The sequence below is a fragment of the Anas acuta genome, chromosome 5 (genome assembly GCF_963932015.1).
Source record: "Anas acuta chromosome 5, bAnaAcu1.1, whole genome shotgun sequence".
Lineage (NCBI taxonomy): Eukaryota > Metazoa > Chordata > Aves > Anseriformes > Anatidae > Anas > Anas acuta.
The window spans coordinates 38,766,536-38,792,216 of NC_088983.1; the positions used below are offsets into that span (position 1 = coordinate 38,766,536).

The following is a 25,681-nucleotide window of genomic DNA, read 5'->3' on the forward strand; positions in this document are numbered from 1 at the left end:
GAGAACAAATTCTTTTGAAAAACTGTTTGTACTCTGGCATTTTTGGTCCCAGCTCATCACCATGAACTCACCTTTTGTTTTGGAGACCTGGCAGACATTCTGTTCTTATGTTAATTGAGCGACAGTTGCATTGAATAAATGGAGAGTCACTGGAAAATTTGGGCAGTTGTTCCTGACTTGAACTACTGTGCTCTCTCAGATTTGGAAAGAGTCAAAATAAAAAAAAAAAAAACACAAAATATATCAAAAACCTTCATAAACACTTGGTAATAGATATTCACTGATAATAACCAGTCACATTAAAGGAAAAGCTGATGGACTACAGGCTCTGCTTGTTGATACTGTCCTCTTCCATTGCTTAGTAGAAATTTCTGGCCTAATCTTTTTGGGAGTTCTTACTTCCTCTTGAACACTTCCACCAGATAATTTGAATTCAGACAATCCAAAGGATTTTATTCTTGAGGGTCAATGATCCTGTATCTTTCAGATACATTATACTTTTTTATTATTTTTAATGTGCATAAACATTTTTTTTTGTTTGTTTTGTTTTACAATAGCTGAAATGGACATGTAATGAAATTTTACTGGGCCATTTTTCTCAGAGAACTTTGAAAAAGAGTTAAACATTATTTTCCTTATTTTTTTAACTGTTGGTATTTTGGAAGAAAACCTGCTAGAACCATGCAGCTGAGCCCTCACACACACTATTGTGGAAATTAATCATCTGCCTGCTATAAAATATAGCCTAAGCTGTGATAATCACTAACTTTGTCAGAAAAGCCACTCTTTAATCAAAGGCATGATTTAGCATGTAACATTATAAGGAGCAATTGATACACTTTGAGACCAAAACTCATTGAATTTGTAGTTTTTCCTTTTATGGTAGAAATGAATGGTCATATATTTTTCCCTTTTCAAGAAAAGCTAAAGGGTTTAAGCCAACAAGAAAATATTTCCACACTGAACTGGTTTGTGGATATCTTTCCAGAAGCTTTTGATTTAACACTGTTAAACTCATTACCTTTTTTTTTTTTTTTTTTTTTTTTTCTGTGGTGGATCAAAACCAGGATCTCCAAAAATACTACTACCGTTCTCAGTTTGCCTACTGACTGTATGAAAGAATCAGATTGAGGTAAACTCCTCCTAGGTATCACAGCCAGTTTGGACACTGGCCGAACCACATGCCCTTTGGTATCTTCTTAAATGCAGAAGCCAAATTTGCAATTTGCTCTGAAAATATGTCTGGGACTTAAATATTTTCAGAGCTGCTTAGAATGTCAACTTTTGGCATGTTTACTCTCCAGCTGTGAGACACAGCATAACACATCAAGTGATAAAAATGGTGAATGAATTAGACTTTAGGCACTAAATAGACTTTCAGACAACTTCTGACAAGGTAAGATTATGGATCTAGTTATTTATATTTTTTTTTAATCCTACTGCTGCAAACTCCTTTTCAAATCCTTTTTTTTTTTTTTTTTTTTGATTGCTTTAGGTTTTATACATGACTGTGTTCTTTGCCATTTTACTGATTTAAGGTTTGAATCATTTGGTTTAATTCTAAGTCATAATTTACCAGCAGTAGTCTTGCTGTCCTCAATTTTAGTAATTTCCATCACACACTGGTAAAAGTTGAGGCATCCAAAAATATATTGACTCACAGTCTAGGTATTTGGTAAATGATCTGCATCTTTCCTTTCAGTTTTTCATTGCCTAGGTATGTGTGACCATTCTTCACATAGCTGTCATTATGCAACAATAAAAACTTTAAAACTTACAAACAAAAAGCCAAATGAGAATGATCAGATGAACCAACTAGTTGGAAAGAAAAGTGTCTATGTGAAATTTTCCTCTATAAAATTTGCATTTGTTCTAATGGCTCCATTTTATTATGTTCATGAACAAATCGTCCCTTCTCTGTAAAGACAAGTACGTAGTGTAGCAGCAGTGTGCACCCCTGTAACCCCTATTCTTAGCAAAATGAGCTTTGCAGCTCTCTCATACTGAGTGTTCAGCTTGCTCATCTGTGTAAACTTCAATATTCATGCCAAGATTAAAGAGTGAGTGTCTTTGAAGGAGATCACTTGTTTAGAAATACAGAATGTGTCCTAGTAAGTCGCTGAATTATAAGGTAAATTGAAACAGTTGGGTTGGTGCAATGCATTGTGGGTTCTGTCAAATTTAGTGCTGTCACAGAGAATTGTCATGACACATAAGAAAATACGACAGAAGGAGTTTAACTGTTCTGATAGAACTGGTGGAAACTTGAACCTTCGATTTAATTACAGTATAAATTTTGAATATTCTATCCAGAAGTTCAATTTAGACTAATAATCACATGCTAGCAGATGTTTTAATGAGTTGCTTTTGTTGGTCATACTTAAACAGATGGAACAGTCCCTATTTGAATTTTTAGAAGTTACATTGGGCTTCTAAACTGGTAATACCTCTCCAATTATATCTTAACAATGCTAATTAATAATGATCAAACTGAACACTTAAACTTGGCTAAAAACAATTAAAAAATGTTTACTTTACCAATTGCAATAGACGTGTTGTCTGCAGCTGGTATTTATCCTATCCATTTATCCTTGAGTGACTTTTGATGGGATTCTATTCCATGTTGTTTCTTTTAGTCAGCAGAGATGCAGAGGCAACTTCAGAAGGGATTTATCCCATTCCAAAATAAGTTTTGGAGAAACGTGTGATGAATCATACACTGAAGATGGGTATCTTGTTCTACTGACTACTGAAAAACTCTAGACTGAGAGTAAGCTGGTAAACACAAAATAAAAGGCATCTGATCCATTTGAGCCATCTAATCCCACTTAGTAGCAGAAAGAGAGATGCATGTCTACCACACCTATTTTAGATACTATCTTAGAAGGTTCTTTTCATTTTTCTCTATTTACTTTTGAGTCTAGTTAGCTATTGTAAAATAGATGCCTGAGATGGTTAAATTAGGTGAGATGAATCAGACCTTGAGCTGCATTCTGAAGTCATTAAATGAGGCACAGTTAAAAATGGAAGTAGAATTTGGCTCTCCTAGCTCATTAGCATAGGCTTCTGTTTTTAATCTGCGAGATTATTAGGTGACTGTTTTTCTTTGTAAGCCTGCAAGGAATTATACTTATTACAAAGGCAACCAAATCAAGATGTATGTTATTCCCTTCCCACAGGCATGAGGAGTAGGGTTTTGATTTTCAGTGATTTAAATGCAGTGGTAGGTTAATCCACAGGCGTTCAGGTTCTAACCACAAAGATTTCCTTGTGTGAATTTGAACTGGCATGTGTCAGTATGCAATGGTATGGGCCACGTAGCCAAGAACAGCTTGTGCCCTGGTGACCAGTCCTGGAATGTGAATAGAAAAATGGTAGAATGGCAATTATCTGAGGCAGTATTACACTGCCTCTCTGCACAAACACTCTCCTGGAACGACACTTCCATTAGTAGTAAAGACAGATTCAGGCCGTCTACAGGCTTAGATGGCCTTTTCCCAGTACGGTCATCCTGATGTCCCATCTGCTAGATCATTAAAGAATCATAAAGAGCAACCTGTAGGTGTTCTGACTTCCCTGGATTTTTGTTACTTTGCTACACTTTCTTTACCTGAAAAAGAGAAAGACAAAATTTTAAAGATTTAAGAGAAGTGATAACCATAGGATTCTCCTCTAAAGTACTTTAATAGTAGCTTTAGTTGGCTTTAAAATAATTTTCTAGACAATCTTTTTTCTTTTTGATACATTCACCACAGCTTTAGACATGTACCATATCCTCAAAAAAAATCCCCCCTTCCCAAATCTTTCTTGCAGTAGATAACAGAGAATCATGTATGGGGCAACAAGGACCACATATTAGAGATCATTTGTGAAGTCTGCTTTTACTTGCTAGCTAGAATTGTCTGAACCTCTTCAACTTTCCTGAAAACGGAGAAGTCTTCAGACTAGACGCTAATCCAGAACTGACACCAGATCTTTAGTGAGTACACTGTGATTCAAGGAATCTTCATGTGTCTAGGATTCATGCCACATTTACCATGTGCTTCTCTGTAATCCCTAAATCCTCATTTTGCTAAGGAAGGTACACTACTTCTGTAGTCAGAGAATTACTCAAAATAGTAGTAAGACTAAATGTCCTTTCCTCTTGACATTGATTAAAAACTCATATGTGTTAATTCTAAAAGCTCTATAACAGTCAAAAATATTTAATGATTTCTTCAAGTTCATTGGGAATTTAAAATTTATGTAAAATTATTTTTATAGAATGTATATAAGTTAATGTTAATTAGCATTAGTTGTTAATACATTAAATATTAATGTAAAATTATTTCATAAATTATTTATTAATGTACACATTCACATCGAAGTGCACAATGAATCTTTAGAATAGTATTTGTAATCTCAGATTAATTATAATATAGTGCCATTTTGGATAAGGACACTATAGTTTTTATGTCATGCTAGGGTAAGTTATTTTTTTGGATGAATTCTCAACAAAAGTTTTTCAAAAAATGACAAAAAATGTCAAAAGTGGTGACAAAATCTGATGTGTTACAGGTTACATTTGTCTTAAGTTACTGTCTTCCAAAATTACCTTTCCCAGCTAAAAGAAATAGCTTTTCTACACTGCTATTTTATGTTTGATTTACATGATGTTGCATCTTTATTCAAGAAACTCATCTTCCTGTCTTCTTGGAAAGATAATATTCTTGTAGCCCGTTGTGCTACATATCAAGATGCCAAACGCAGTCTTTGCATGGAATGGCTGATAGCTTTACTACTGTTTACAAAGCTGAATGAATTTTTTTTTTTTTTTTGAAATTTAATATTCAGGGAGTACATGCAACATTCCAGGAGCTGAGGGAATCATAAAATTTTCTCTTTCCATACACATACTTCACAATCACAACATCTCTATGAAACAGGTCATTTCCCTTTCAAAAAATAAAATCCAAACTGGATTGTAAAATTGTATGCAATAAAACTTAAATTACTAACAAATCTTCTTAAAAATATTCTGTGCTTGGAGAGAAACAGTCTATTATCAAATCTTTGCCTTGTAATATGCATCAGGGAAGGAAAACTTGAACCAGAACTGGACACTGAGAACAGCAGGAGATTTCAGCATCTTTTCAAAGCAAATTTTGTATTTACTTTTGGTTCAGTTTATATAACCTTTCTGCAACCATAAATTTAAAGAGACAGAGAAGTAAAAAATGCAATACTTGTATAAAACAGCTGTTTGTATAGGAAACTATTACTGTAGGTGTTTCAAAACTTCTCCTAGGTCTTTTCTTTTTATGTATCTCATCAGGCTATATTTTCCAATGAAATTAGTGGTGAATGGTTACTCCACATTCAGTATTTTAGTTTCATGACTGCAGATGCTGGAATATTTGTGTGTTTACTCTGTGATTTCTTTATTTAACTGACACATTATAAGTTGATTTAGCATGCTTTATGTAGTCTCACAAAGCATAGTAAAAAAAAAAAAAAAGGCAGATTAAAATGCATAAATGCATATAGTAAGAAGATGTCAGAAAAAAGAGAAATAAATAAATAACCTACCTTTCCTTATTTAGACCTTGAATCAGCTTTTCCATTTTCTTGAAGGTCTGACCATCTTATTTTGAAGACTTTCTAAACAGCTTGCCTAATAAAAAATCATGGTATCAGTTAGTATGACTTAATCTTTTATTAGTCATTGTAAATCAATGAATAACTCACTTTTTAATGAATTCACAACCTTTCTGTTTCCTTTCTATTTCCCCCTTTTTTTTTTTTTCCCCCTCCATTAGTCATTAAAGTTACTAGTACCTTCTTTCCCTCTTTCAGTGTCATGATGGTTGATCACTAGTTATCAATAGACATCCAAATTCTAGTGCTGCTGGAACTGATAAAAGGCTTTTCTTAAGAACTGAGAACAATTAATTTTGGGTGGTGCCTTAGAGCCTTTTGTGGGAGATGTTATCTTGCTCCATAGAAAATTAGATCAAAACTGAACTAATGAATGAATGTTCTCCATAGCTTTGTATGGTTACAGCATTCCATTTGTAAATATCAGAACAAATGTATCTTCTCAGAGCTTTCATACATGGTACTAAGCCATATGAAGATCAAAACCATTAGCAGTTTTATGAGTTTCCACATATTTTATTGCCTCTGTGGCAATTAGAGCACAGTTTGCAGCTCTTTGCCTTTCTCCATGGATTTTTGTACTTGCAGAAACAAAAGAAAATATTTTCAGAAGCATCTCATTGCATGTGTGTGTGTTCATTTGGACTTAGTGAAGCCAAGTCCCATGTAACTATTCCTCACTCAGTACACATTATTATCATCTCTGCTTGTAGGATACATGCTCTGGAAACATTTTTCCAGATAAACATTAGGATTAATTTACCTTTTCCATTTCACATCACACTAATTGTCTTACTTACTATGTTATTGAATAGTGCACTGTGTCTTTAGCAGCTGGTGATTTGTTAGCTTACAGAATAAATTCCTTTTATTTGTGTTAATATCCAAGACCTTTTTTTTTTTTTTTTTTTTTTTTGCTACTGAGTTTATCCAATTTCTATTATTCCAGTCCCAGAGGTCTCCAAGCCTCTGGGACTGGAATAATACCTCTCTGTACCAAGCCTCCTCTGCATTTATGGTGGCTCCTTACCTGGTGTCAGACTTTTTCTGCCAACATCACATAAATAATACTGTACTTAAACAGTCCTTAAGGAACTGCTTTAGGAACCTGCCTTGTAGGTAGGTTCCTTCCCCTATTCCCGTCTTGCTCCCCCAACTTTTCTTTAATACTTTAGTAGTTCTTCACCTAGGTTATAAGGTTGATGGTTATGTAATTGCATCAAGTGCTCTTCTGAAATCTGAAATATTAAATCTAAACCTAAAGAGAGATGGTCTATGCAATTTATCTAGAAAAATACATGTAAATATACATATTTCCATTTGAACGAATAAAAGTATAGTTGTATAGCATACTGAAGAGAAAGGTTATATGGAAATCTAAAGAGCTTATTTCATTTGTCTAGAAAATAATGGTAAAGAGGGTAATGGTAAAAGGTCTATATTAAGTCTAGCCTAGTCTATCTTTGTATTTCATTTTTTTCTATCTTCTGCTTTCCTCATATATGTTTGGATGGTCTTTCTTTCATTATCTGTAACTTTGATTATGGTTGAGATTAAATACAATTTTTGTCTACAAGTCACAGACACTATAGTATCTAGTTCTATAAATATAAAATTTTTAGAATTACTTGGTTTTATTCTGTGGCTTTAAATAACTCCTGCCTATAGATAATATATTTCTTCAAATTCTGAAAGTGCTGGAAACTTTATCAATGATTAATTTAAAACTGTGAAAAACACTTATAATCAAGAATTATGCAATGAAGGAAACATGAGCTAGTATACTTTTCCATCTGTAATTTCAATGAATCATCAGCTAGTGAAGTTACTAGGGATCATAACAGATTAAATATGTTCAGGAAAAAGAATTTCTAGAGTTCATATTCAAGTTTTAAAATTGTTATTGTCTTTTGTCTTAAATTATGCATTGAACCAGATATTAAATTTTTGTTCCACATCCTAGCAGAATAAAAATTTTCTTTCCTTATGCTCATAAATGTGCTGATGGTTTAATGACTAAGATTTGCATTTTGAGTGTAGTCACCAACAGCATTTTAAAGCAAACAACTGCAATTTCTTGTGATTAATGATAAGCTAGCCCTGATAAAAGATGTTATGGCATGTACTAGTAAAACACTTTGAATCAGTCATAAGACAAATGGAATGATTCCTCAGTTCTGACTGGCTAACACATAGGGTGTTGTTCTATTGAAATACCCTGTACATGAAAAACAAATTTGTGTCAGCGAACAAAAAGACAATTTGCAATCTGATTCTCTTCAGCTTACGATTTATCTCTCCTGGTCATCTCTGATAATGAAACTGTGGTGCTATTTTTATTTTATTTTTTACAGAGAAGCTCAAGTCTTTGAAAGGAGGAACTGGGTCACTAGATATCTTTCTATGAAGATCACTCAGTTTACAAAGAACCCAATGCAACACTACTTCCCATCTGGAAGTGAAGACGTGCTGTTTGTAGCAATCTGGTATAGTGTTATCATGGAGCATTTTCTAGTGCTTGAGGGATAAATAAATAAGTAAAGGCCTGATTTCCCAATGAGTACAAGAAATTCCATTTCAGACACCTAAGACAGTGGCCAGATTTCCCAGACTGCCCAGCCTCCAGCAGTTTCTAGAATAAGCAGTGAGAGCTACTTGTTGAAAGTCTGGCACCATCTGCTCCAGAGCTGCACTTTTCCATTTTATCCAGGCTGGAATATCGTACACACACAGTAATGGTTACAACATCCTGGGTGCCAGGCACAATCATGTGATGGGCAGGATATTTCACAGCTGCTCTTAAGTAACCAGCATTCAAAACTTTACATACTCACAGATCATTACTATCTGAGACTTTGCTAAAGAAAGTCCAAGGACTCTGGGTAGTGCTGAAGTAATTTCCTGCATGGCAAATTTTGTGGACAAATCCATCACCTGTGTACTGTTGGAATGCTGTGTGCTATCATAGGCCTTTTGTGTAAGGTGCGAAAGATAGACCCAAGTGATTGGCAAAGGCCCCAGGGTACTCTTTTTAACGACACAAATATTAACTCCCAGAACTGAGCCATACTCAAGTGTGGATAATAATCACTTAAATTTCTCCAGAGGGTTCAGTTAAAACAAGCATTTGTGTCTCTTTCCTTCTCCATACAACCTTCCAAAATACAGTATAGTCTGTCCATCTCCCCAAAGCAGTAGCTAGATTTCATTAGTGAGCAATATAGAAACTCTGGAGAGCAATATAATGCTATATTGAATGTAGGTCACTATTAATCATTAATGATGTAGGGCTCTAAAAATGGTACAAACATCACATACCATCAGGTTGAGTTTACATGGATAACAATGACACTGGGTATTCATTCCAATTTGTTAAAATTGAATGTGTGTCTGGTTGTAGAAAATGACTGAATTCTGCCAGAATTTAAGTTTTCATTTTTTATCTCCACAGGGGAACATAAACCGGTGATGATTTTTTTTCCAATGCTCAAGTTGTTAGATCCTAAATTTCCAGCTGCTCATACTGACACCTTTTCAGGGACTCTCTGTGAACAATTTAATCATTTCTTTCAGCAGAAAAACTGACTCCATTACAGTGCAGTGGCCCAGAGGACCAGCAGCAGCTGTTAAAATGCAATCACTGTTGAGCTCATATAAATTGTTATAAAAGTTCTTTCACTGTTTCTGTATTTAAACTTGCTAAAGTACATCCAGTAAATGCATCCAAATTCTCCTTTAGATGCTTGCTCCTACTAGGGTTATGAAAGAAGGTCTCTCTGTAGCAGTCTTTGTGTTGGTCTTTTATCCTTGGTAATGTTCCAGCTACTCTGAAAATGGTAATTATTAATTCACTGTGGGTGGAAAAAAAAAAAAAAAAAAAGCACCACATCTATCCTGATATTCTGATTCATTTTCTTCCAATTTCTAACCTGCTGTTTCTGGCAAAAGCCTTTTTGATAAAGTGAGGGCTGAGTACTTCTGAGGCAGGCTTTGACAAAATTAGGTGCCATATGTGACAAGTTTCAGTTGGTGTTTATTTAAAATAAGGGGTAGACCACAGTGACTCCATTTGGTAGCTGAGGTCTAGATTGACAAAAGAGTACTTAGCTGCTTGGCTCCTCTCTAGGGAGTAACCCTCCCAGGAGTTAGGCACCTTATACCTTTGTGGACTTGAGCCTTTCATCCTGAGTTGATAGGATAAAGTGAATCTCTTTGGAGCAGGCCAGTGCCTGCTCTAGCATCTCCCTCATCTGACTGAAATCACACAACAAGTACGTGCTTAAGAGACTCCTGAAAGATGCAGGTTCAAACTTTGTTTCCCTCATCAGGCTCTACAGGGTGTGTGTGTGTCTGTGGAAACTGCAGTTACATATGGCCATGTGCGTATGTTGCAAAAAAAGGCTGTGAATTTATAGGTAGTTAGCTACTTAAGAAAAAGGGTTTTTGTGTGAAGACTTACTCAGGGCTAAATTTGAGGTATTTTGAGTTTTCCTTGCTGTGGAGGTGAGCTACCTGGATTTGCCTGGTATTTACCTGAGGCTAAGAAACACAGCTGGCTGGTTGCTCAAAAGCTGCTGTTGCACAGTAACCAGTTCATATACTCAGAAGAGAAATTGTCATCTATTCACGTGGAGTTTGACCAAACCCAACACCAAACTACATGTATTTTCACAGAAACTCCAGGTCTGCCTTCGAGTAGTACTGTGATGGTGATAAGAAAGATTCATTTGTCAGGCAACAACTTGGACTTCGAAAATCCTAACATCAGCACTCCATAACCATCCCCCAGTGATAACAGGCAATGCTTATCTCAGATCCTCAAATATATTTACATGTCACTGACTTTTTGGATCTACATAGGTTTTCAACTCTGAGCCTAATGCCTCTGTGCCTGTTGGCAACTCTGTTGAATGGGTTATTAGTAAAATCCTATGTTATAAGATTGGGGTTAATGAGATCCTGTGCTAAAGGAGGACACTATGAATAGCTAAAATGGGTAACAAACATTATTATTGAACCAAGGACTGTTTAAAGGGAAAGCTTCTTTGTCATTTAGAGACTCACAAAGTGAATCCAATTGGAAAGTGCAAATCTGAAATACTCCAATTTTTCCTCCTTACTATCTTTCATGGTTCAAGGACTTGTGTTGTTTGAACTGTACCTCAGTCTTCAATAAAGTGGTTTCTGAGATCCCGCTTTTCATGACTTCCTTATTGTATTAATTGATTGTCATGAATTCTGTCTGTTTCTGCTCAGCAAAGCTGCTCCATTGCCATCTTCTCATACTCTCTTAGTGCCTGTACACAGTATGTAATATTTGTATGGTATATCATAGTTTTTTGTCTGCATGCAAGTAAAGGCAAACTTTTACATTGGTAGTACAATGCTTGCTGTTATCTCCAGTGAGGTATAGGGCATTCCTTTATACAGCTTGGTTCAAAAACAATTGCATATTGGTCCTTCTGACACCTGGGGAGATCGAGTTAACAGATCAAAGCTCAGAACTGATTTTGTTATTTGTGGTTGTTTCACTCAGTCAGAAATAATTTGTAGAAGACCTTCAGGGCACCTTTGGCTAAGCATAGCTGCATCGTTTGGAGAGATATGCATACTTTTTGTGAATGTATTTGCACGGATTTGGAAGTATAAGGTATTTAGACTAGTGTTTTCTTGGAGGAATACCAGTGAACTATGTGGGTGTACACATTTCTGCATCCCTGAAGAGACATCTATGGGCTGTGAGCATAGTTAAAACAGAAAAAACTGCTAATATTCTGAGCGGAAAATGAAAGAGAACCATATAAAATGAAAGAGAACTGAAATCCAGCATAAAGTATCAGTCTATTAGAACTGCATTTAGTGGATAACCAGGAGGGGACAGGACAGGACAAGAGAGAACAGGATGCTTCCTTTCTTCTCTATTGATCTTGATGCCTCCTGGCTAATAACAATATTCTCAGTAGAGAAAGAAAAAAATTGGTAATAATGCGTGTGACAGACACATTATTCCTATTTCAAAAATAGTAATAAATTCATGATCAGGTTAAGTGATTTCAGAACTTTCTCATTTGATAAAATATTAGCATACACCTGGAAGAGCTGGTGAGGAAAAGAAGAGAGTGACAGACACCATGGGTTTCAGCCTGTCATTATCCAGTAATGCACACAGTTGCCATTGACAAAAGGGAGCTATTATGTCAAGTTAGTTAAAGGAGAGAAGTCGTCTGCAATACTCACCAGTTTCCAAGTTCTGGGGGGTGAGACAAAGAGGAGAGAAGAAAATTAATACATTTAAGGGATGGGGAAGCAATTTGTTATTGTGTAGCTATTTTTCACTTATTGAAATGTATGCCATATAATGATTGCTATGTACCCTGAGCTTGGGCTGAGTGATTAAAGACTCTGAAAGACTCTAAGGGTGAAATAATTAAACCTCTATCTTTTCCAATAGAAACAGCATCCAAGAAGATAAAATGATGGCTGTGATATAACAGCATTTCGGATTAAAAAAAATAATTATTATTTGAGAGTTACAACATCAGAAATCTATGAGGAGTCTGAGTAGTAGAAATTTTGCGTTTCTCACAGGACTTCCACAAATATGAAAATCCTTAAATTACTATTCTAGCACATTTGATGTACATCATGTTCATTCTAGAAACTTCTGATTTCATTAGCAAAATAAAATCTAGCTAAAACAAAGCATTTAGCTTTGTAGGCAGTGATGATTAAAAATAACTTCGTAGATATTTTAATTCTGACATTCCAGAGATGTTTCCCGTTATGAAGATAAGCAGAACATACACAAAAACCAAACGAACAACAATCCACATTCTATCATTGAAATTAATTTTGCAGATGACTTGCTTCTGGACTCTGAGACCAATTCTTTTTTTTTAGAGAACAGTCTGCAGAACCAGAAAATAAAGACAAAAACAGCCAGTTTACAACCTCAGGGACCAAATAGCACACAGAAAGTAGCTTTGTGTTTTTTGTATTTACTTTTAAGTGCTTGCTTTAGTTATTAGAACAATGCTTTTTTTGTTCTCCTCAAGAAGTCTACCTGAGCTCTGTGGTTTAAATTGATAGTTGAAATGTCAATAACTTCATTACAGTTAGGGAGAATTCATACCAGAAGCCTTTTGCTTTGGACTATTTACCACATCTGCTGTATGTTTCTGTTTTATATAACCAATGCATAATGAAGTAAAAGCAAGATACTTTTGAAGCATCTGCATTATCATTATCAGATGCTACTTTCCTTGATTTTATCCATCACTGTAATTTTTACACCTCGGTGCTGTTGTAAATGAGGGCTAGGTAACCTGATTACCACTGGCGTTAAGGCCCCTTCTATCAAGCTCACAGAAAAGTCTAACACAGCTACATAGTCTAACATAGTGTTATCAATATTTGTTTCAAGGTCCTTTGACCTTGGGAAAGTAATATTCAGAGGACCTAAATCTGCTCAGTGTTCACCTGAATGTTCAGACATGTCAGGGAAAGACAGTCAGCAAAAGGTGAATGAATAAAAATGGGGATCATCAGAATATTATATCTCAAGCCATCCCTGTGTGAGATAAAAGACTGAATCTCTGACTTTTGACCAGTATGCAAGCATCAACACTGTGATGATGTACAGCAGCTCTCAGGGTGGCATGAAAGCCAAAATTGTTCATGTACAGTACCATCTTGCTCGAATGATGTTGGGGCTGACTCAGTCCTGAGCCTGATGATTTTCCCCAGGGAAATGGAAGTGCCTCTCGCAGTACAGGTGAAGCCCAGTGCTCCCTGCAGTCTCCAGCTGTGCACACTGGCTGAGGCAAAATGAGACAGCAGAGAGTACCTGGAGACCTTCTAAAATGACCCAAATGTCACCTGTTTCAAGCAATTGGGATCAGTAGGGAACTGAATTCAGGTTGAGTTTAAGCAGCTTCTTGTGAGACTTGTTGACACTTCCGGGCACAAAATGTTTTGCTCTTTAACAGGTAAAGAATTAACATTTTACTATGCAGGAAAAGTTAATTTAGACCCAGCCCAGGATACTGCTCCCTTGTCTAGACAAAAGCAAGGAGACAGCATGAGTAATAGAGTAATATTTTGTGTTGCACTTCTGCAGAAAAGAAGCAGAAAAAAAAAAAAAAAGAAAAAAAGAGTAGGTATGAAGATTTCTCAGAGTCTAATAATACAGTACCCTTTAAAAGTGTCCTGAAGAATATAGTAATGATTGTCCTTTTTTTTTTATTATTATTTATTTATTCTTATTTCTTATCTTTAGGTTTATTTTTACTGACCGCTTCAGGGAAGAGAATGTAAGTTCTGGCTTTAGTTCCTCAGTGGCAGAAATACTACAACGTATAAAAACTGTGGAATTCAAAGTAGTCTGTCTTCAGGGACAGGACCATCTGCTCCCTTGCTTGGGCACAGTATGTGCATACCAGCAGGCTCCGTCCCTCAATGGCCTTTGAATAATCCTTTCACTAAAATAACATAATAATGCTTTAGGTATTAATGGTCTGCTTTTGCCAACTTCAGTAAATGAAAGAATGGAACTTGTTATGTTCCAAAATAAAACTGAAGTTCTTTGAACTGCTGGCAATACTGAAAATAAGTGAAGTACGTAGCAGTAGCAAGCATATATTCAAAACCCAAGCAACAACGTTCTGAGACATGCTCAATTGCTTTTTAGGGTAACTACTATCACACCATTTTTTGCTTGAAGCATCCATGTTCTGCCTGGTTCTCTTGTTGGTGCTTCCCAACCAGCTCTGCACCCAACATTGTGGAAATCCTGAAACTGCCCAAAAAGAGTGGCATTCCAGCTAATCACTGGTCTCGTGTTTGTGCCTCCCACCTTCCTTACTACTTGCCGTAGCCTTTTTCCGTTTGTGTGTATATGTGTAGGGGGCACACGTAAAATCCTTCAGGAGTCTGGGGGATATCTGGTGAGTGCTGTGATGTGGAGATTGCATTTGTAAGGGCCAGTTGCCACAAAAGTACCGAATGAGGGTATTGCAGTTGGTATTGGCTTAGCTCTAGCTCACTCCTAGAGTTTTCAGCCTTTTTATGATGTTATTTCCAGTGGAAACATAAATCATGCTTCTAGAATTTAAGCCTCCTGAAAATAGACCTTCTTTTTTTTAATTCATCTTTATAGACTCTCAGGAATAGTCCTCACCCACAAACTGATAGTTGTGGGGCTACATATAGCAAGACTGTTAAAAAAATAGTTACGTCATTACAGAAATGATGAATCCATCATAAATATACATGTGTGACAAGGATTTTAGAGAAGTGTAATATATTTTACAAGATCTACTTGTACTGTAAAGAAAATACAAATACTAAGAGCATACAAGCCTCCCTTCCAGTCAACAGAAGGAGCAGACTTGAAATCAAGTACAAGCTGAGAATAATTGCTCTGAATTTAATTTAATTATGGTGCTAATCAATTAGAAAAGTGTTAGGTGTTATTTGTGGGCAGAATGAGGTACTAATTACAGGGAATTGCTAAAGTTGCTACTCATTAGGGGATAAACAGAAAGAGAAGTTACTGCCTGTGGAAATATGAGAGTTTACATCATAATCAGTTTCAGTGTCTGTGGAGCTTCCTTGATAAAATTTCTGTGGATTTGTTCAGATTTGTTTTCCTCTGGAGAAAATCACATGTGTTTCATTCACTGGGAAGAGTTAAAAGTGAAGTGCTTTATGGATACAGTTAAGGTTTATCCAGAATGCTATGTGTCAATACAGGTTGCTTAGGGTCAAGTTAATAATTTCTGTAAATTCATCTTTTTCTTTTTCTTCTGCACTATGACATAAAACTTTAACATTCTCTTCTTTTCCTGGTGGCCTTTTTCATATATGGGGGACCAGCAAACCACAGACAATTCTGAAACACTGAACCTGAAACACTGAACCTGAATCAGAATTATTAAACTAGAATTATTAAACCAGACATAGTGAGATGTAGAATAAGAATTCCGTACTCTGATGTATGCACCTTCTGTTAAGGTATTATTAAGTTATATTTTTTTCCCAGATTACCATACACTGGAGTGTATGTAATCGTTTTTCTTTAGTAAACTAAAACTGTGCTTTTGCTTTTCAAGATTCTCACCATGGGACCATTTTGTTCTGTAATTTGGCAGCACAAAACCTCTGAGTAGGAGGTTTGGACTTGCTTTCAAGATAACTGAGGTACTCTTTTTCTTTCCTTTTGCTAAATTTTTGGTATTTTGCTAAGCTTTTTGATGAGAATGTGTGGACCTACAAGAATAATTTTTCTCATGGAAGTGGGAACACTTTTCTCTGCTATAAATGGGGGTGGGAAGGGGAGAAAATATTTTTTTTGAAAAAATAAAGAGCAAAAACTTACAAAGTTTTCCAGAACTCATATCCTTGAAAAGGATACTTTTATTCAATTATTATTTTATTCAACACATCTTATTTTTATACTGCTCTGTTCAGATATTCCTAGTAGTGAGTAAAACTCTCTAGTAATTAAGAAATTTGCCATATGACACCCATGAAATAAACACTAAATTGGGGTAGAATAGGGTACAGCAGTTCTGACATAATTTGTGATTATTTTTAACCCATGCATTAAAAAATTTTATACCAAAACAAGGAAGTAACAATTCACAATAATATATTCATGTAGGTGAATGTGTCTAGTCATTAGTCATTAAATCAGAGCTTAGTTGCCACAGTATTTGTCTCCAATTCCTTGTCAATAAGCTGCTCATGTGTCCTCAGAGATCTCATCTCTAATTTTTCTAACCTGTAAAAGGCCTGTCATGGAAGTAAAAGTGGGGTCAATTATTTTCTAAATTGTACTGGAACTTTTTGTAGAAAGTTAAGTATGTGAAAGATAAATCTGAAGTAATATGGGCATGGAACAAAAATATTTACTTGTGTAGGATATATATTTTCTATGTTGGTGTACCTCTGTATATCTCTCTAAGCTTCTGTTGGCAGTGCCTTACATTAGGGGGTTTTCCACTTAATTGGCAAGAGAAAGGCATCTTCATAAAATTGCCTCCCTTCCATGCTGCAACTCTCAAAAATTTTTTGGGGGGGAGAACTTCCAAGGCTGCATCTCAAAATTTGAGCAGGGACAATAGAATAAAATGATTACATCTGGTTATAGGGTCAATAAGCTTTAAACTTTGTTCATAGACAAACTCCTTGTCCCAGTAATTGTACTATGTGTAAACTTGCAGTGTTGGGGTCATGTGTAAACTCACTCCTCAAAAGCTGAGCAAGCTCACAGAAGTGCTCTAAGACCTCTGAAGGGAGATGTTCTTTTTGTTGTTGTTTTTTTTTGTTTGTTTGTTTGTTTTTAAACAACTTGATTTGTCACAGATATGAGCAGTGAAGACTATTGTCCTTCACTATACAATATGTGTTAGATGAGATTCCAAATTGAGCTGACAACAGTTAGCTTTCCAGGTATGGTTCTTATTTTGGAAACAAGAGCATTTCTTTAACTATCATATTAAGTATTTTCACCCACAGAAGAGCAGGGCATATCAAACTCTTTCCATTTATTCACTTTCCTGATAACTCCCAGAAATACTCTATGTGTCACTTTGTCTATTCTCTGCATGTTCCTGGCTCTTGAGTTGGTGTAGCAGACATATTACCACCATTTCTCTCTGCCCTGCTGCAGGTGCAGTGACTTCCTAGGTATGATTGTCCAGGGCAGGAGCCCAAAAAATCCCTGGAGGACAAATCACCAGAGAATTTGAGTAGATATTGTAGATTTTCAAGTTCATATAAACTGAAATGTAATCAAAGTAGTCAACATAATCAAAGTGCCTTACAAAGTCACTTACTAAGGGACTTATATGGCTTAATACTTCATCCATCCACTTGTTGCTTCTGGAATAGCAATAACAGGTATGAATTGTAATGGAAAGACCTATAGCTGTGGAATATCAAGACTTTGATCCACAGTCAAAATATGTACCATGAGCAGCCTTAGCTTAAAATAAACCCGTATCTAATACGATTTCTAGGTTTCCAGTTCAGTGTGTTAGCAAATTATCTTTGTAAGAGATAGAAAGATATTTTTTTTAAATATATGTATTATTCTCTTATTCCTGGTCCACCCTTAATTGTTATGTAAGGAATTTCTAAAAATGACACAGTTGATTTTGCTATGCAAAAAGTATTTTGAAGGGATGACCAGTTTTATTCCAGAAGCTTCTTTTCACTGTGTAAGCCCACAAAGAGCTTATTGGATTTTATCTAACCACCAAAACAGATAATTCAGTTAGGCCTTTATAGTCTGGATACATATGTTGAGAGCTCACTATCAAACTAACACTTTGTTATTTGTCGGAGGGATTGGACTTTAGAGTTTGCTTTATACTTGCAAAATGAAGCATATTGAATGGCACACATGCTGACCACTAACATTTACAAAGCATTCCTGAAAATCAGTGCTTCCCGTATATGGCTTTCTATGAAGGTACTAAGTGAAAGATATACCTGTTAGGCTTTTCAGAACATGTGTATTTAGTCTGAATGTAAATTTCAATACAAACAACAGTGACAGGAAACCTGGTTCTTGATATAGTTCTTCTGACTGTAGAGAATTATAACTAATCTTCAGCCTGAACTAAGCAGCAGCAAAACTGCCTGAGATATATTAATTGAAGTGAAGTTTTGAAAAAAGAAATTAAAACCAGTTCAGGACATCAGCATTATTCCAGCATTCCTGTAGAAAGTGTAATGAGATCATTAAGATGGACAGAGATTTGAGGCAATGGTAGGATATCTTATTAAATGACTGGTGTGAAACAGAAGGTTTGACTTTTCTTTCACTTGCACTAGTAGAAATTAGAGATATGCTACATGGTGTAACAGGAATAATGCCAGTGTAACTTCAAAGAGAATAAAGCTCATCATTTCTAACAGACAAGTACTTGGTCTGGAGATGCAAAAGTTTGTAGCATATAATTTGGGCTGATACACACTGGCAAAACCGCAATTGTGTGAATACTGTAATTGTCCAATCTAACTTCAGTCCTCCATGGAAAGAATACATTCTAAATGTGTTTGATAATAATACTATAAATTTAGACTTCATAATTATCAACACTAAATGCTATATATGTAAACTTTTATCTATTATCTATAACAGAGCAGAAAATTTTCAAACTGACAAGGTGATTGAGTTATAGAATTGCTTTTTTGCATTTATGCCTGGATTCATAATTAGCTGGTTTTCTAAAGTGTTATTTATTGCTTTCTAAATATAATAAAAACTTATTTCAAAGTCTTTGAAATTTTTTTCTGAGAAGCTGTGTCTTGTGTAGAATTGTGTATCTTGTGTAATACAGAATTGACGTCTGAGAAAATGGTGACAGCTGCTTGCTACCTCGGTATCAGTTAGGTTCTTGCTGTGTCATGGCATAAGCAAAGCTTTCTATATTCTCCACTCTTTTTTTCACTTAATTGCATGGAGATTTTTTATCTGACTCATGATAAAAGCTACAGTGAAAAATTCTAGTGGCACTTAACTGTTTCCAGTCATCTGACAGCTTAGTGGAAGATGTCAGCAAATTTCTTCAACAGCACTACTTAATTGTGAAAAAAAAAGAGCCTATTTGTTTTGCAGAATTATCCTCCAAGGCCGTGCTGTGATTTCACGCAAAATGTATTGCTTAGCGTCCTTCAACAAATGGATAATATTGCCTTTTCTCTTTTTGGGAGTTAGTTCATTCTCTAGTTAAGAAAGTAAGTCCTCTTAGTGAGCAGTGTTTGCTGCTTCTGCAGACTTAGAGGATGTGAAAGAGGTTCTTGCCCATGAACTATGATGTATTTCAGGAATGTTTGCTACCAACACAGAATATGTTCGCCTTGGAGCTGGAGGTTTTCTGTAGAACACAACAATAAAATGATCTTTAAAGCCACCAATTCTAGCACCCAGGTGTGCTGTATATGCATCCTACTTCTCACATACTAGAATACTTTAAAAATATCAGAGTTCTTTATTGAAATCTCAGTCAGCCATACTAAGATAAGATTTAAAGTAATTGTAAATGAAAATAATATTTATAGAACACTTGCCTGACTGAAGGTCTGCTGTCTGCTGTACAAAATCCTCATTTTCCAAGGGCAGTCAACTCCTTTGTTCTGCAGGTCCTAGTAGTTTTCTGTAGAAAAAATCATTCTGATATATCTTATTACAAGTGCTACAATTCTTCACCACAGTGTTATTTGGGAATGTCAACCTTATCAAATCCACTGCATTCTACTTTTAAACCTGTTTACCTACTGTACCCACTTTATTTACACAGTGTGACAACACTCACATGCTCCATCTTACACAGCTGTCCAGTCTCATCTGTGGTCGGTGGCCAAGAATGTGACCGAAGGACTGTCAGCATGTTGTACCACAGGTTGAGTGGCAGCTGTTTCATTTCCCATGCTCTGCGGAGCCATGTAGTATAACACATGAACCAGGCCACAAACCAGGCCTGCAGCCACCGTGTCACATCCCAGTCTGACATGTGCCCATGGACCTGGGTCTGTGCCATGAAACACTGAAACAAACTCACACTTTGTAACATGGGGAGGCTAAGAGGATTGAAACATTTCCAAAGTCTGGGAATATTCCTATCTCTTTCCAAATGTCATTTCTAACTTTTATTTTATTTTATTTTATTTTTATTTTTTTTAAGTGTTAAAAGTGTTTTTTAGCAAAGAAGAAATTGATGCAATTCATAAATGAAATGCCGCGCTGTAGTATGTGGAAGCATAAGTTTGAAATCATGTACGTGTTGGATCGTAGCTATTCTTTCCCTTCACCTCCACTCTCTGTCCTGGAAGCTTATATTCTGTCTACTTTTTTTTTTTTTTTTTTTAAATGTTGATTTTCCTTTGGGAGTTGCACTTCCTAAAACAGTGCACTTTAATGATTTTGCATTACTCAAGTGTTTTGTAAACAGTAATTGATCTCTTATCAAGCCTTCTTCAGTGCTTATGTCTGAAAAGACGCTCAGACAAAAAATGTTCTTGTAATTCTATACAGCCACCGAAAATTGATTCATCAATTTATATTATTAATAACAGAGCTCACCATTTCCAGATAAATTGCTGGGGATTTTTTTTTTCTTCCTCATCTTCTTTCCACTAAAGATTGAATATGGAAAATGGAAACATACAAGTCTGCTACTGACTTAGCAGCTGCTTTGCATGCTGTATAAAACAGTTCAAACTTAACATAAAGTGGTTGACTTTCATATAATAGAATATGAAACTATTCCGAACTGATCATTGCAGGACTTGCTGAGAAAGAAGTCCACTATGGTTTTAACCTGGCTAATTTTTCATGACATGTTTTGATGTTTTGGACTTGCAATTTATTTTGTGTGTATGTGTGTGTCAAGATTTTTCAAGACTTTTTTCAGCTTGAACCTGCAGTTTACTAGTTTACTAGCTTTTCTTTTTTCTTCTTTTTTTTTTTTTTTTCTTTCCTCCAATTAGCTAAAGATTTCACACAGAACTTCCTGAGTTAATAGAACCCTAATAGTCTTAGTTTTTGCTGTCAGTGAACAAGTCAGACCTACTTATACCTTTACAATAGTTAAGGTTGGTCTAAAAACTCATAAAGAGAAGAAATATGATTTCAGTGTGCAAGAACTGAAAATGGAATAGGAGAGCATCAAAAGTGAGATCTAAAAATTATAATTTTATCTCTGTTCTATTGATTTGTTGCCCAAAACTCTAGAAAATCATTACTGACATTTCAAGTTATTATAGAAAACCTTGTGGAAAACTTTTTCCACAATAATGCATTTCAATCTATTTTATCAGTTTTAAAATGTAAATATATATATATTTTTATGAAAAAATAGTTTTATATTAGCTTTTTCCCTCTGACAGCCAAGACAAAACTAACCAAGAAATATTATGGGACCTTTTTTTCTGACCAAAGATTTTGATCATGTCTGTATCATGTATAGCAGGAAAAAAAGTAGCAGCATAGAAGTAGAGAAAAAGATGAAGATGAATTTTACATTAAATAAAAGTATATCACTATTGTAAATAAGTTTTTAATGATTCAGGGTATTTGTGATATAAATTTCTTTTGGGTTATAGCTAGACATAGACTTGATAAAAGGAATGCATTTGTGCCTACCTGTAGCTTTGTACCTGCACACATTTGAAGCCCCTCAATTTGTTCATGGTGTTAGTGTATCACGGTACAAATTTGGATAGTGCTTTTACGGACAGCAGGGTACAGGTGCCCTCTTGTCACACTAGTATGTGGTTGGGATACAGTCAAGGTGCATGTCCCAACCAAGAATTGGGGAGCATATCCAGTACAGGGAAAATGACCCATGACTCTACTTAGGTCCACTCTGCTGGCTATCCAGAATAAATTTATCTCCTTGGTCAGTGGCAAACTGAGCTGGAACACTGTCTGAATCAGCATTCAATTTAGACAACTGTTAAAATATTATTTCAGAGAGCCTGGTATCCTGAAGTATTGGTCAAAATGAAAACTGGTCTTCATGCATAAATTTGAAGCAGATTGTGTTCCCCCAGTAATGTGCCCTTAGAGCATTGCAAGGGAAAAAAAAAAAAAAAACAAAAAAAAAAAAACGAAAAAAACATTGGACCACTATGTCTCTCTTCAAGACTTTTGAGCTATTGGCAGTCTGATTTTGTTTATGACAGGAAAAATGAAATCTCTTGATGTGGTTTCTCATTTTCCTACTGAAATGTAGACTTGGGTTAGGGGAAAGATTGAAAATTTTCCAGTAAGATAGGGTGCCCTAATTAACTTCAAAATTTTTTTGTGTCCTACTTTTGAAAATAAATTCAAAAGTAGGACATGAAAGCAATCACCATGCCAAAGAACTGCAGCACTGAAGTACATACTATTTTCGAGCATTATTTTAGGATTCTTGGCTGCAAATTCCTCTGTATAATTCCACATGTACAAACAGAATCGTTAGGCAGGGAGCAACATGTCCCCACTCAGGACAAGAGGAAGTGAATCATGACTCACTTTCCAAGCACTGGTATGAAATAAGTGGTCCAACAAGTGGGGATGACAGCTGCAGCTTTCAGCGTCAAGGGCCCAGAAGAGTTATGTGGTTCCCACGATGGCATATTGTTTGCATTTTTCTTTCCCGTTGTGATGACTCCCATTTTGTTTTGTGATGCTTACAGGGTACTTGATAAGGCATAGCCATGAAACAAATATTTTGAAGAAGCTGGAAAAGTGGAAAGATCAGTACCCTACCAGAAATGACACACATTTGATATTGCTGGTACTTAGTAATTACTTGGTCAGGAAAGCAAAGTTAGCCAAAGATACAGCTAATCGTACAGTTACAGAATAACTCCTGTTCTCTGGCAAAAATGTGGCATATGGAAGAGCAAACAACCCTTCACATAGACTGCTGCTGCATGGTCTTGTAGCCTGTTAGGCTTGTATAGAACATTGAACTTCAAAACCACAGGGAATCCTAAGTTTTCAGTATTTCTGTTATCTTCCAAATAAGGACAAAAGAAGAATGAATTTAAGCATTTTTTTGTGTGTTAAGAAAAGTGGTCCAAAATATTTAACTTCAGTTTTTCTGATTTTTTTTTTTTTGACTTTGTCATTTTAACTTGAACATTTGTAATCTTTTAAAGGGAAGAAATGGCAATGATGGCATCTCATCCTGTAGAAACAAATGTTTTACTTTGGTCAAAATAATATTTTTAGTTTCTTGGGTCTAGTTATTACAATAATTTCCTCTAAAATGTGTGTCAAAAAATATATAGTTCTAAGCCCTTACGTTTATAAAGAAAAACTTTGAAGAATGTGACATGGCTGTAACTGATACAGTAATGCTTTCCTGAGTTAGTCATCTGATGCGGTTCCTGGTACTCGTGCCAATGGATATTCTTTCATGTATTTAGCTTTGACCTAATATTCCAATAACTTTATTAACATTCTTAGCTGTTTCAAACAGCATCCCCAAATATGGTTATATGGCAAATTTACATAGCAATATTAAAAAATCTGAATCCAGATGATTTCTCAAACTTTGTGTTTTTGTACCTTGTAAAGTAATTTTTTAATGATAGCCAGCAGTTCTGAGAATCAGGGTTCATTCTGTAAGAAGCATTTTAACTAAAACTTCCAAGTGCCTCCCACAGCCATGTATCTTAGGAAATATTTGGGATTTAAACATTTGGAAATTTGATATGGTGTTTTTGTTTGTTTGTTTGTTTTTCAAATGAAGGAATCAATTCATTTGGGATCAATTTTCAAATCTTCAAGTCCTATTTCCTTTCATTACAGTGGCCCAGTAACAACCTGTAATGGTGGCTTTATTTACAGATGTACAAAGCTAATATCATGGTGCCATCATAGCATGGATAACAATAAAGCACATGAGTATTTAGGACTTTTTGGAAAGTTATTTTCTGAGTAGGCTGGATGTCCTGACAGTGCTATAGCTGATGAGGGCATAGGGTTCTGAGAGGGTTTTAGATGGATTGTTTTCATATCTGCTATCAGCTCTTAAATAAAGCCACTTCTGTCCATCATGTAGATATTAAGCAGTAATGTGGGATTTGTTTGTATCTATTATTTGTTCTTTTCTTCAGCTTTAGAGGGCCTGGAGCATTTCAGTGCTCATGTAGATCAGCGGAGCCAAGCAGGGCCATGCTGTGGGAAGCTGGAGCCCAGCCCCTCTGCAGCCTCACTGGGGCAGGGGCTGGAGGCCCTGGGGCTGATGTGGGAGCCTGGGCCTTTGGCAGGGACAGGCAGGTCTATCAGTGCTCTAAAGGGCCACGACTTCTCATGCCTTAGCAGGATGTATTAGAAAGACGAAGGAAAATCCTAGAGAATCAGAAAGCTCTTGATGTGTCTGTAAAAACAAGAAGGAAAACATGGTTGGGAGCTATGAACAACCAGGTGTCACTGGCTCACCAATCTTGGAAAAGCAGTTCAAGGAAATAATTGGGTGTATTTTTCAAAGCACTTTCCTTTCCCGGGGCCGTTTCAGGCACACTGATGTCTTCGATACCCAGGTTTGCTCTCAGGTTTTCTCAGTGCTCAGTTTTTAATAACAGATAAGTGAGGAGAACCTAAAAAGTCTGAGAGTCTCCTGTTTGGAGAGCAGATATGTGAGAGGATCAGCTGAACCTGTCTTACAGAATTATGAAAATAGTGAGCACATGGCAGTGTTAGTCACTGTTACACAGGGATCAGAAGACACTCAAAGGAACCAGTAGGGGACTGGTTTAAAATAGATAAAAGGAAAAAAATACTTTACACCATAGGTAGTAAACTGCTGGACACTGCTGCCACTGGAAGTTGTGGATACTGAGTATTTTTTGGTTCAACAGGGATTAGGTGAATCTGTGGATGACTGGCCCATAAACAGGATACAAAAAGGAGTGCCAGAGGGTTCATCCCTCTACCTGCTCTGAATGTCAGGAGAATGCTAGGGAAATTAATCTCGCAAAATGGTGGGGTCACATCCTTTCCCTATGTACTCTCTTTACTCCACTGTTGAACACAGATTTCTGAGCTTTACCCATAAGCCCACTTTTTATGGGCTTATGTTTTTGACTCCTCTCACTAGCACTTCTCCATTTTTTTGATGGGACAAGGCATTGCACTGAAGAAATGTCTTTGTCTCTCACTCACAAGCTAAATAAGGACGGTGAAGCAGGGAATATTTCTGCCACCTTTACCTGAAGCCATGACAGACCTTTTCTTCCTGATATGCATCTCTTCCTTACATGTTCTGGCTTTGTATAGCGTGAGTTTTAATCTTTTCAATCTCTTAACCATTGGTCTGTTGGAGATAGGATTAGGCAGCAGCAGTCATGTATAGGCTAAGCATTACTAAGCTAGTGGCAGAACTATATCCAATCTCTGTTCTTTTCATTATAACTTGTGGGAAATTAATAAGTACATCTTACAGTTATTTTACAGTAAATCCAGTTAAAATGGAATGAATGTAACACTAGTGCTATTATTTTCTTAATAAGAGTGAGTTATTTTAAAGTGTCA

The 25,681-nt window shown here is 36.0% G+C and overlaps 3 long non-coding RNA genes across 13 annotated transcripts in view; 2 read left to right on the top strand and 1 right to left on the bottom strand.

Moving 5' to 3' along the window:
* Positions 1-20,006, bottom strand: part of LOC137857582 (uncharacterized) — a 57,260-nt gene extending 37,254 nt beyond the window's left edge. For 2 of the 4 annotated variants that reach the window (XR_011097167.1, XR_011097166.1), the window contains exons 1-3: positions 19,720-19,958; positions 5,569-5,653; positions 2,539-3,610 (exon numbers count right to left, since the gene is read on the bottom strand). This is a non-coding gene — a long non-coding RNA (uncharacterized lncRNA). The other 2 variants (XR_011097168.1, XR_011097165.1) reach the window with 2 other exon arrangements.
* LOC137857580 (uncharacterized) overlaps positions 1-25,681 on the top strand; it is a 278,206-nt gene that overhangs the window by 99,793 nt on the left and 152,732 nt on the right. The gene's annotated exons all lie outside the window — the stretch shown is intronic.
* LOC137857584 (uncharacterized) lies at positions 1,105-9,310 on the top strand. The gene is made up of 2 exons (XR_011097170.1): positions 1,105-1,396; positions 7,992-9,310. It is a non-coding gene; the product is annotated as an uncharacterized lncRNA (long non-coding RNA).